General features: G+C 44.8%; 1 long non-coding RNA gene across 1 annotated transcript; it reads left to right on the top strand.

Annotated features, from left to right (window-relative positions):
* Positions 1-390: 390 nt before the first annotated feature.
* Positions 391-11,826, top strand: LOC311141719. Its single transcript, XR_014614241.1, has 2 exons — positions 391-1,062; positions 8,501-11,826. It is a non-coding gene; the product is annotated as an uncharacterized lncRNA (long non-coding RNA).
* Positions 11,827-12,098: the final 272 nt, after the last annotated feature.

Raw genomic sequence — 12,098 nt, forward strand, 5'->3', positions numbered from 1 at the left:
ACTTTGAAATCCAAGGATATGCTCCATCTTGAAGAGTAGGCAGCTTCTCAAGTATATCTGACATATCGGTATTCTGCAAATGCTTATACTCCAGGTTCTGTCCTCGGATTATCACTGGCATCATCTTCTTACTTGTGCTCCCTTTTCTTGGGCGTAATGTATACTTCCACTGAAATTCTTGGGATCCTTTTTTCAGCAGTTTTTCCTTCTGTATCTTCAGCTTCTCGAGTTGTTCTTCCAATTCTCTTACTTCTTCTAAATTATTCGACTTATTCAAGCATGATATGCATCGATCCATATCTCTTTCTATTTCTTCTGTGCTAGTCATTGTAGGATAAAATCCTCTTGAACATGAAGCACCTTTAATCTCCAAATCTTCATCGCTGTGTTGGGTTTTATTTTTCTCATAATTGGATCTGTATGTGATGGATAGCTTGGAAGGAATGCACTAATGAGGAGCAATATACTGATATGGATTGTTTCACATAACAGGGTGGGGAACATTGGGGGTAGGACAGATAAGACTTGTGTTGCGAACACTCTCTCTTTGTATTCTGTGAAACTGTCCTTGAACATTGAGTACAGTGGGATGATGTATTTCTGGGTGCTGACTTTCGCAGGTTATCATAGCAACCATGTCTAGTAACAAATGGAGTGCCGAGGAGTTGGGCCCACCCCTGCGCCAACGGATTGGCTGAACCACACTCAGTCCTTTGCTCTGGTTGGCCAACAGAAGAAGTGAAGGCTTTCTGTCAGAGTATTTGAGAAAGAATCTGTAAACAATAATGCTAGTTCTCTGTCGGCCCTGCGTGGTTTGTCAGTGAGCCCGTATACGAACTTTCATACTTATCATACAATACATTTTGCATATAATAAATTAAGCTTGGATTGAAGATCTCTTGATTCTTATTCCAATACCAGATTTGAATTACGCAATCATAACAATTGGTGACCTCCGACTGTGATCTGGTAGCGGAACTTCACTTCGCTGGAATTCACCCAGCCTATTGGACATCACTGTCATCGAACCGTGTTTCACAAATTGCCCGGGCTTCTATAAAGGTAAGCAAAACACCTATTGTAATATAACTGAAGTTTTGCACATTGGCTTTATCCAAATTAATTTTGTGAAACACCTGTTTGATGTAAGTGAACCCTATTCTACTATAAATAACAATTACAGTATACTATTTCGATTTCATAATATACTATGCAAATGTTTGATAATTGTGATGGTTAAACCCATGGGAGTGCGACGCTATGACTGAGGCTCATAGGAGGCACTTTAAAATAGATTAGACAGTGCGACGCTATGACTGAAGGCTCATAGGAGGTACTTTAAAATAGATTAGACAGTGCGACGCTATGACTGAAGGCTCATAGGAGGTACTTTAAAATAGATTAGACGGTGCGACGCTATGACTGAAGGCTCATAGGAGGTACTTTAAAATAGATTAGACAGTGCGACGCTATGACTGAAGGCTCATAGGAGGTACTTTAAAATAGATTAGATAGTGCGACGCTATGACTGAAGGCTCATAGGGGGTACTTTAAAAGTTAGACAGTGCGAGTGTGGTCTTATGAATGAGAGTGTGAATGACAAGCCTGTATATTTTGTTAGAAAACGAATTGGAAGTTAAAACGTCTGTGGCTGTCCAAACTGTGTAATTTGGGGATAACTGTTGGGTTCGTGATTGTTTAAACCATATAACCCATCAATAACAATTGGGAACATAAAGCTAAAGTGATTAATTGTGTGACTGAACTGGTTTTGAATAGTTGTGTTGAAACAATTTGGTTTATTATTTGATTCAGTGTTTGATGTTTGACATAGCATAATACTGGTTTTAGGTGCTTGGGTTGAGGCTTCTTTTTTGTTGATTATTTGATGTAATGTTTGACCCTGCAAAATACTGGTTAAACAATTAGACTGAAATAATTCGGTTTATCATTTAAATATAAACATGCACCAACTTTAACTAATTAGGTGGGAATAATTTGATTTAAATAACTAGATGAAAGTACTTTAAATAACCACAGAATATTGGAAACACTAACACAGCTCCTCGAAGGAACCTGCTCCCAGAGGAGAGGGAGAGAGAGTTGCGAGGGGAGGGGCTGGAGACAGCGAGAGTGTGGCTTTTGAAGAGTCAGGAGAGAGAGAGAAGGGGGGTGATTTAGATTGATACAAACAATTATTGATGGGTTAGGACTGGGGATATCTGTATCATTTATATTTGCATTTTTGGTTATTTAGTTAAATAAAGTGGTCTAATGGTATTACAATTACCAATTTGCGTTATAAACTAAAAATATTAGACCATTAACATTGAAAGCACTTTTTATACAAAATATTGGAGTCAGTAAGGTTTTAAATTACAATTAAGAATAAATAATAAAGTTCTTAAAACAAAAGTATAGATACAACAACATTGGCAAAAATGACAGATAAAGTAATTAAAGTGTTGAAATCCACCCTCGAGATAAATGGGGGAAAAGACGGGAAGGAATGGAAGAGGAGAGGAGAAAAGTTATACAAAGAATGGATAGCAGATGGATGGATAATGGCAATGAATGGAATCCCAGGGGAAGGAGAACCGAGGACAATACTGACGGCCCTGAAGAAGAGAACAGAGAAGGCAGTAAGTGAGTGGAAAGAGGAAGGAGAGCCCCTCAAAGGGAAGTCCAAAGACGCGATGGAGAAAGCCAGGTTAAAGGAGCGGATTGGTTTGGCTATGTTGGAGAAACTAAAGAAAATGTGGGAAGACAAAGCACCACCCAAGATAACAAATCGGTTGTATCCAGCCCTGCCATCGGCCCCACCACCATATGAAAACCCTCCAAAAACAATGGCACCAGTGTTGGAACTGACTGGGCAGGTACAGTATCAGCAGAAAGACGGCGTGCTGCAGGACACATGGGTGGGTGAAGAAGAGGTGAATAGACGAAGAGGTGATATCGAACAGATGTTGACAACTGCACGAGAACTGAAAGAACAGATTTCTCAGCTGAGTAGACTGGATAAAGAGGAAGAAGACTCAGAGAGAAGTACAGAGTACCGGGACTTGTGTCGAACCAGAGCAAGTGAGAGAGAGAATGAGGAAATAGGAGGTAGAAGCACAGCCAGTTCAACCATTTATGACAACAATGCCGAATTAAAAAAGGAACTGAAAGTACTGGAAAAGCAGGTGAGAGAAGACAGAAAGGAGCTGGCACTCACATCACTGCAAAGAACATCAGAGCCAAGGGGGGGCCATTGTATTGATTTGGGAGAAGAAGAGGAAGAGTATGAAGACGTAAAGCAGACAAAAATGCTCTATGGAGCTTTTCAAGGAGATATTTGGGATGAGGAAGGGCCTGCACAACGCACACGGGCCAAAACTCAAGGGAGAGGGGGTAACTGTGGGGGTCAGTATCCTCTGAGAGAAACAACAGTGGGAGCTTCAGTGTACAAACCCTGGCCACACAGGGATGTGCAAACTCTGGTTGACAGTTTACCCCAGCCTGAAGAATCAGGACACAGGTGGGTGAAGGCTTTTGAGAGCCTTACTGCAGCAGATGAACTCACCATAGGGGATATGGTGGCAGTGATGAACAGGTGCATGGGAGATCATGAATGCAAAGAGATACTCACACAAGCAGGCCTGAGAGGAATAGTAGGAGCAGCAACTGGTTTTGATCGATACCGAACTGTCATATGGGATGCAGTTAGAAGGAAGTATCCCACTCAGGCAAGGCCAGATCTCATGAGAACACTGACGCTGAATGATGATGAAACCATACCAGCCTACATGAAGAGGGCAAAGTGCCTCTGGAGACAAGCATGGAATGAAGAGCCCACCAAAAATACTATGAGTCACCTCTTCCTGGCAAACTGCCTGGGGGGACTCCCAGACCAGGCCCGGGTAGAGTGTGAAAAGGTTGTGGCACTCACAGCAAAATCCATCCCAGAGTTCACAGAGATAGCCCAACATCATGTGGAGCGATGGAGGGAAGGCAAGAGGAAGGAGGAAGACGAACTAAAGCAGCTACAGAAGAAAGTTTTGAAAAAACAACTGGCTGAAGACAAACCAGGCAAACAGATGGTTCTGACCAGTACCCCGAATCCACAGGGTGTGCCAGGTATTGATCCAGCTGCAGCCGCGGCTGCTGCAGTAGTACAGGCAATGGCTGGGATGATGGCACCCCGGATGATGGCTCCTGTGGGGCCAAATGGGTATTTCTCTGTCGGGATGTACACAGAACCAGACCCATCTCAACAGCCTGGCTATGCACCCCGCAGATACGCAGATAGAGGATGTTTTAATTGTGGGAAAGAAGGACACATGGCAAGATTTTGCCCACACTCACACCAGCTATCAAGACAACAAAAAGGAAGAGGGTATGGTGGACAGCAAAGAAGAGGAATGCAACGGTTCCAACAGGGACGAGGAAGCTGGCAAGGAGGCCAACAATTTCCACCACCCCAGCAAAACCCTGGAGGAAACAATGGGCAGCCACAACCAGTGCCCAATGCGGCATTGCTACCAGGTATGTCATGGATGGGAATGCAACACCCCAACCAGGACCCCCAATGAAGCTGCCTAGAAACCCAATATAACCTCAACACCAACATCTACTCATTTCCACCAGGGTCAGAACCGGTAGTGTCATGTTTAATTGGAGGAAGAAAACATAATATGTTGATTGATACAGGATGCACATGGTCTTCTGTACAAGCATCATATCCACTCACTACCAAGACACAAGCTTTCTCTGGGGTTTCTGGGGCAATTATGAGAAAGCCATATACAGTTCCATTGGAAGTTGTATGGGATGACCTGCAAGTAACTCACCAGTTTCTCTACAATCCAGAGTGTTCGGTGGGGTTAATGGGAAGGGACTTGCTCTCCAAGCTGGGATGCAGCATCTATTGTAACCAAGAGGGACTGCATGCTTCTATCACACCTATTGATGAACTCATGCCAATACTCATGAAGGAACTCTCTGATCCCCCACGCATGCTGTACATGGGAACACACTCAGAAGAAGAGGAGGAGGAAGAAACATATGTGTATTGGCTGAAGTTAATGGATACTGACCCTGATGCTCCTAGAGTATGCAGAGAGTTCCAGCTATGGAAGGCATGGATACAGACTTTAAACGCATACTACCCGCCTGAGGACCCTCCACACGTCACAATGAACTACACCAGGGACCTGGATGAAGCATATGATGAAGCATGGGAAGAAGAAATGGAGGACAGACGACCAAGTGTGACAAGCAATCACATGTACATACTCAAAGAAGGAGTGGCAACCAGTTGCATGGTAATGGATGGAGATGTGGTACTGACAGACAAATGGTACGCACTTCCTGGTGACTCTGTGCCACATGTTACTCTCCTAGTAGGGTTTGGCTATGAGGCAAGATCATTGGGACCAGCAGTAAAGAAGGCAAGTTGCCTGCAGTGGAGCAAGAGCGCCTGTTACAAGATACAAAGCTCAGTCATGGATGGAAATCAGGTTTGGAGAATCTTACTAAACGTGGATGACATTGGAAAACCTGAAGTGGTGAGAAGATCTCGTTACCATGGAAGAGAAATGACTGACCATCCAGACACAGTCAACATCTTCAACCAGTTACCAGAACAGCTGTGGACATTAACTGCAGAGGATGTGGGACTAGTTGATGTAGAACCAGTGGTAGTTTCAGTTAGAAAAGACAGTGGCCTTACTATTCCAGTTTGCAAGCGCCAATACCCTCTCAGTGAAGAAAAGACAAGGGGAATTGAGCCTACAATATCAGGACTTCAAAAAGGGCACGTAATATATCCAACCTGCTCCAACTGGAACACTCCAATCTTACCAGTAAAGAAAGGTGACACTGGAAAATGGAGGATGGTGCAGGACTTCAGACCAATCAATGAAGTAACTGTACCGGACGTTAGACCTGTACCAGACCCATATCTGGCCCTGCAAAACATCTCACCTACCCAAGACTGGTTTACAGTGGTGGACCTTGCTAATGCATTTTTCTGCATTCCGTTACACCCGGAGTCTCAACCACTATTTGCATTCACCTACAGAGGACAGCAATTCACCTATTCTCGTCTTCCACAAGGATATCGTGATTCCCCAGGAATCTTCAACGCTATCCTGAAAAGTCACTTGGAGGAGTTAACATTACCAGAAGGGGTGACACTGCTTCAATACGTTGATGATCTCCTGTTGGCAGCACCAACTGCTGAGTCTTGTTTGCAAGCCACCAAGTCCCTTCTCCTCTTGGTAGCTAAGAAAGGGTACAAAGTGAAGAAAGAGAAAGTGCAGTGCTGTAGGAGAAGTGTACAGTTCCTGGGGAGAATACTGTCAGGAAAGGGACAAGCTGTCTCTACGGCCCAGAGGACATCAATCTTGGAACATCCCAAACCCACTACTGTACAACACCTTTTGTCATTTCTTGGCCTTACTGGATACAGCAGAACGCATGTGCCAGAATACTGTCTTAAGGTGGAACCACTGCGAGCAATCTTGCGAGAAGCAGGAAACAGAAACCTCACAGCTGTCCTTAAGTGGACTCCAGAGGCAGAGGCAGCTTTTATCCAACTCAAACAGACGCTAGCGCAGGCTGAAGCACTGTCTTTACCTGATTACACCACGCCATTCTGTTTGGATGTTTCTGAAAGGGATGGTTATGTGCATTCCATCCTGTATCAGAAACAAAAGGGGGAAAGAAGAGTCTTACACTACTACAGTGCAAAACTGGACAACATTGAGACAGGACAAACTGACTGTGCCAGACACATGGCTGCCATTGCTAAAGCTGTAGGCAAAACAGCTCACATTGTAATGAGACATCCACTTGAAATCAACACAGACCATGGAGTGACAGCTTTTATTGGCTCTAAACTTTTCACGTTGTCCAGCAAAAGAAAATCCAACATAACAAAGGCCATCACTGCAAAACACATTACCTATGTGACAACCACAACCAACATGACTGATGGCATGGGTCAGGGAGAACCACATGTATGTGAAGACAGAGCAGCCAAACAAATCAAGGTTCGAATGGACCTACAGAACTCACCTCTGGATGGCAACAAGACCACCCTGTTCACAGATGGATGCTGCTACAGGTCAAAAGACCCAAAGGAAGGGAATGTTGCTGCATATGCTGTGGTAAAGCAAGACAAGGAAGGAGAACACGAAGTTGTTGAAGCAAAAAGACTGAATCCCAATGAAAGTTCAGCACAACTAGCTGAACTTAGGGCATTGAGGAGAGCTCTACAACTAAGTGAAGGAAAGAATGTGGACATCTATACAGACTCTGCCTATGCACATGGGATTGCACACATTGATGGACCACAGTGGATGAGGAGAGGATTTGTGACCAGCTCAAATGAGCCCATCAAACACAAGGTTGAAGTACAGAAGTTAATTGATGCAATCCAGCTTCCCAAACGAGTGGCAATAATGAAGTGCAAAGGTCATAGCAGAGAAAGCAACAGAGTGCGTGAAGGAAATGATCGGGCTGATCAAGCAGCAAAGGATGCAGGAGGATACACTGCCCAGCAGATGGTGCAACGAGCCACTCAAGGACAGGAGGAGTTGACGACAGACACAGTAAGACAGTTGCAAGAAGCAGCAGGCGCCTACGAACAGAACGTATGGAGCAGACAGGGAGCAAGGCAAGACCATCATGGGATTTGGAGATCTCACACAGGAAAAACAGTGGGACCTGCAAAACTCCTCAGATCAATCTTAAGGGAAGAGCATGAGAAGGCTCATGGAGGATGGAAAAGTGTCGCAAAATCAGTTGAGAGAGCATGGTGGCATCCACACATGTTGGACATGGCAAGAGAGACATCAGAGAGCTGTGAAGTGTGCAAACAATACAACAACAAAGTGTCACTTGGAGCAGTGATAGGCAGCTTCCCAATACCTGACGCGCCATTTCAAGACATTTGCATAGATTTCACGGACATGGGACAGGACAACAGAGTGGAAGGAAAAAGATACCTGTTGGTGATGGTTGACAGATTCACCAGATGGGTGGAAGCCATCCCCACAGCAAGAGAAGATGCAAAGGCCGTGATTAAATGGCTGAGGAGGGACCTCATTCCAAGGTTCGGGGTCCCGCGAATGGTCCGTTCCGACAACGGTACACATTTCAAGAACAAACACCTGAGGGAGGTAGAGCAGGCCCTAGGAATCACCCACAAGTTCGGGTCAGTATACCACCCCCAATCGCAGGGACTCGTAGAGAGAGCTAACCAATCGCTGAAACGAAAAATGGCCAAAATCATGGCCGGAACTAAACTGAAGTGGGTAGATGCGCTGCCCCTAGCTCTAATGTCAATGAGAAACTCACCTGGGTCTGACACCCATTTAACGCCCCATGAGCTTATGACAGGACGCAGAATGCCAGGGCCACCAGCAGACAATCTTTGTATGCCTAGGCTAGATATTGCAAAAATCAGATACACAGACTACATGCAAGCGCTAATTTCTCTTGTTGAAAGATTGTCTAAACAGGTGGTGGAAGTGCGCACTCCTGCTGTTGAAACCACGGACGAGAACAGAGACATCCTGGTGGGGGATTGGGTGAGAGTGAAGGTGCATTCCAGAAAGTGGACGGAGCCAAGGTGGGAAGGGCCCTTCCGGGTAAAAGAGGTATCAAGCCACTCGTTGCGGGTGAACACGAGCAAGAAAGACGTGTGGTACCACAGGACACACTGTGCCAAGGACATAGTTCCAGGAAGGACTCTAGATCAGGTACAACAGGACTTGGCAACAGAAGGGGAGTGATGATGATGTTGTGGTTAGGAGTGGGGCTCGCCTTATGGGGAACAGTGTTCTCAGCTCCCAATCAGTACCATAACATAGTCATTACCTTACAGGAAGGGGAATCTCAAGTGATGTCCCTAGAACCATGTAAGATCTGGTCATGGAGGAATAGGGCTAGTGGAATTGGGGACACTGGTTGCAATTGGAACCAGAAGGGAAACTGTAACAAAATGAATCCCCATGTGTTAAAGAGAGGTACTTATCTGTGTGAGGGAAAGTGGTGTCCATATTGGGACTATATGATCACAAATGTTGGCACCTTCTGGGAATGGCGTAGAGGCTATCCGTATGCATTAGGAGATGCTTCTAAAGCAGCTAGGTTTTCAATGATAAGGGGTGTACAGGGGTCAAAAGGGGGTGCATGTAAAGGTGATGAAATCCTACTAACCATTCAAGACATTAAGCTTACAGACGCAGGTGTGTACACCTTGGCAGCAGTACGATCCGGACCAGACACCATGGGTATGTTCACCATCGCAGTCACACCCAAACCTGCAGCTGGGGAGAGACAGACCCAGTTGGACCACACCCCCGCTCCAGGACCAGCTCAACTTCAACCCACTAGGGTACCAAACCCTGTTCAGGTGATTAATGTTAGGGATATAACGGACAGCGACCAATTGGGGACAGAAACTGGCTATGAAGGGAAAGAAAATATGTGGTTGGCATACATGAGGTATACGGCTAGGACACTGGCCAGGCAGAATTGTGTTATCTGTGGGCATGCAAGACCTGGGTTGGCAACCCACCCATTCGCTTTAGGAGAAGGGGAAGGATGGCAGTGCATATTGGAAGAGTTCTACCATTCACTGCCAAACACCACCCTGTGCAAAGCCCTAAGTTTGATTTTCCCTGAGGTTCCCCCACAAAAGGCACCTGAGGGAGTTCAGGCTTATGGAGGTAATTACAGTTGCATTACTGGAACAGGTAAGGGTGTTAACTATGGTAGGCTACCACCCGGGGATTGTGCTGTGAATGTAACCATGAACAGCACTTGGCCAATAGAGGGTAAAACCCAGACAAAAGGGGTGGCTGATGTGTGGTGGATCTGTGGACCAAATAGAAAACTAACCCCGATTCTAAAGGGGGACTGGCAGGGCACGTGTGCATTAGCTAGTTTAATTATACCACTGACCATTATTGATGTTTCCTCAGACCAACTTTTGGGGATTGCCCAGCTAACCTCAGACAGAGAGAGAATGAGGCGGGGGAGACGTAGTGCCCCATGGTCAACAGAAGAGGAGATCCACTCTAACCTGTTGGGGGTGCCTGTGGGAGTACCATTACAGTTCCAGGCACTCAACAGGAACGATGGGTTGTGGCATCTGTTGCCAATCATAGGTCCTGCCATAGATGCTGCTAAACAGCGATCTTGGATAAATTACATATATTATAACCAACAGCGATTTGTTAACTACACACGCACTGCCCTGACTGGAATGTCCGAACAACTAGAGGCCACCTCTAGGGTGGCTAGGCAAAATAGACTAGCACTTGACATGTTGCTTGCTAACCAGGGGGGTGTTTGTAAGATGTTTGGGGAACAATGCTGTACGTTTATTCCTAACAATACTAGCCCTGACGGGAGCATAACAAAGGCCCTTGTTGGCCTGGAGAAGTTGTCAGCAGAAATGGAGAGCATGGCTGGAGTGGGGAGTGGTGGGCTGTTCTCCTGGCTGAGTGACTGGTTTGGTGAGTACTCTTCTATGGTGGTTACTGGATTTCTGACCCTAATAATTGTGTTTTTGCTGTTAATGTGTTGTGCTGCTTGCATCGTCCCCTGTCTCAGGAGGTCAGTGGTAGGAGCGGTGCAGGCGTCAGGTATGATGCTGTTGTTACCGGCCCAGGATGATGCGGGTGACTCTGCTACTGACTCTGAGACCAAGCTGGATGATCCATGGTTTGCCTAGTAAAATACATACACGCATTTATTTTCAGTTCTTGCTCATTTATTACCTTATGTTTTTACTAACCACTGTGATTGTTTATTCTTCCTGATGTGAAGGTAAAGGATTCCTGGGTGGCTGGTAGCCAACTCAGTACATGTTAGGTGTAGGGGAGGAATAGAGGGTTAAAATTATTATTTTTTATTTTTTATTAACATTAAATGTTGTGATTTAATTTCCATATCCTGTTATTCTTAAGGGTGATTATACTCTGTTTAGAGTGACACCATAAATGGTGTCAAAAGAGGGAATTCAAAAATTTCCCTTTAAAAATCTTTAATCACACCCTAGAGTTTTAATAATCTTGTGTTTTGTGTTCTATTAATCCTGTGTTTTATGCTTTATTAATCAAGTTAGCCATGTGAATGTTTGTCTTTCCTTATGTGATGGTTTGAACTTCTTTGATGACTGGTAACAGTTTGCAAGTTGGGTGTCGATGGAAGGACTGAATGACTTTTATTATCAAATTGTCTATTAATAAAAGTGTTTATTTTTGTTTGTATTGTATTTTAATGAGTGACACCCTAGAGGGTGTCAAAAGAGGGAATTGTTGGGTTTTATTTTTCTCATAATTGGATCTGTATGTGATGGATAGCTTGGAAGGAATGCACTAATGAGGAGCAATATACTGATATGGATTGTTTCACATAACAGGGTGGGGAACATTGGGGGTAGGACAGATAAGACTTGTGTTGCGAACACTCTCTCTTTGTATTCTGTGAAACTGTCCTTGAACATTGAGTACAGTGGGATGATGTATTTCTGGGTGCTGACTTTCGCAGGTTATCATAGCAACCATGTCTAGTAACAAATGGAGTGCCGAGGAGTTGGGCCCACCCCTGCGCCAACGGATTGGCTGAACCACACTCAGTCCTTTGCTCTGGTTGGCCAACAGAAGAAGTGAAGGCTTTCTGTCAGAGTATTTGAGAAAGAATCTGTAAACAATAATGCTAGTTCTCTGTCGGCCCTGCGTGGTTTGTCAGTGAGCCCGTATACGAACTTTCATACTTATCATACAATACATTTTGCATATAATAAATTAAGCTTGGATTGAAGATCTCTTGATTCTTATTCCAATACCAGATTTGAATTACGCAATCATAACAGCTGTCTCCATCTTCACTTTCATCAGAGGTCGAATCTCTTGTATCCTTCATCTTCCAACTTCCATCACCCCTTCTTTCCACTCTGACCAACCTCCGTCTGATCACAGGGTCATATCCACCCATGATCTCTTCTGAATCACTCTGATCATCATCATCATCATCATCTTCAAATTCCATCCTCCTGAACCTCACTCTACCCTTAGTTTCCAGACATGTCATTT

Source organism: Coregonus lavaretus (genome assembly GCF_964263955.1).
Source record: "Coregonus lavaretus genome assembly, chromosome: 14".
NCBI classification, from domain to species: domain Eukaryota; kingdom Metazoa; phylum Chordata; class Actinopteri; order Salmoniformes; family Salmonidae; genus Coregonus; species Coregonus lavaretus.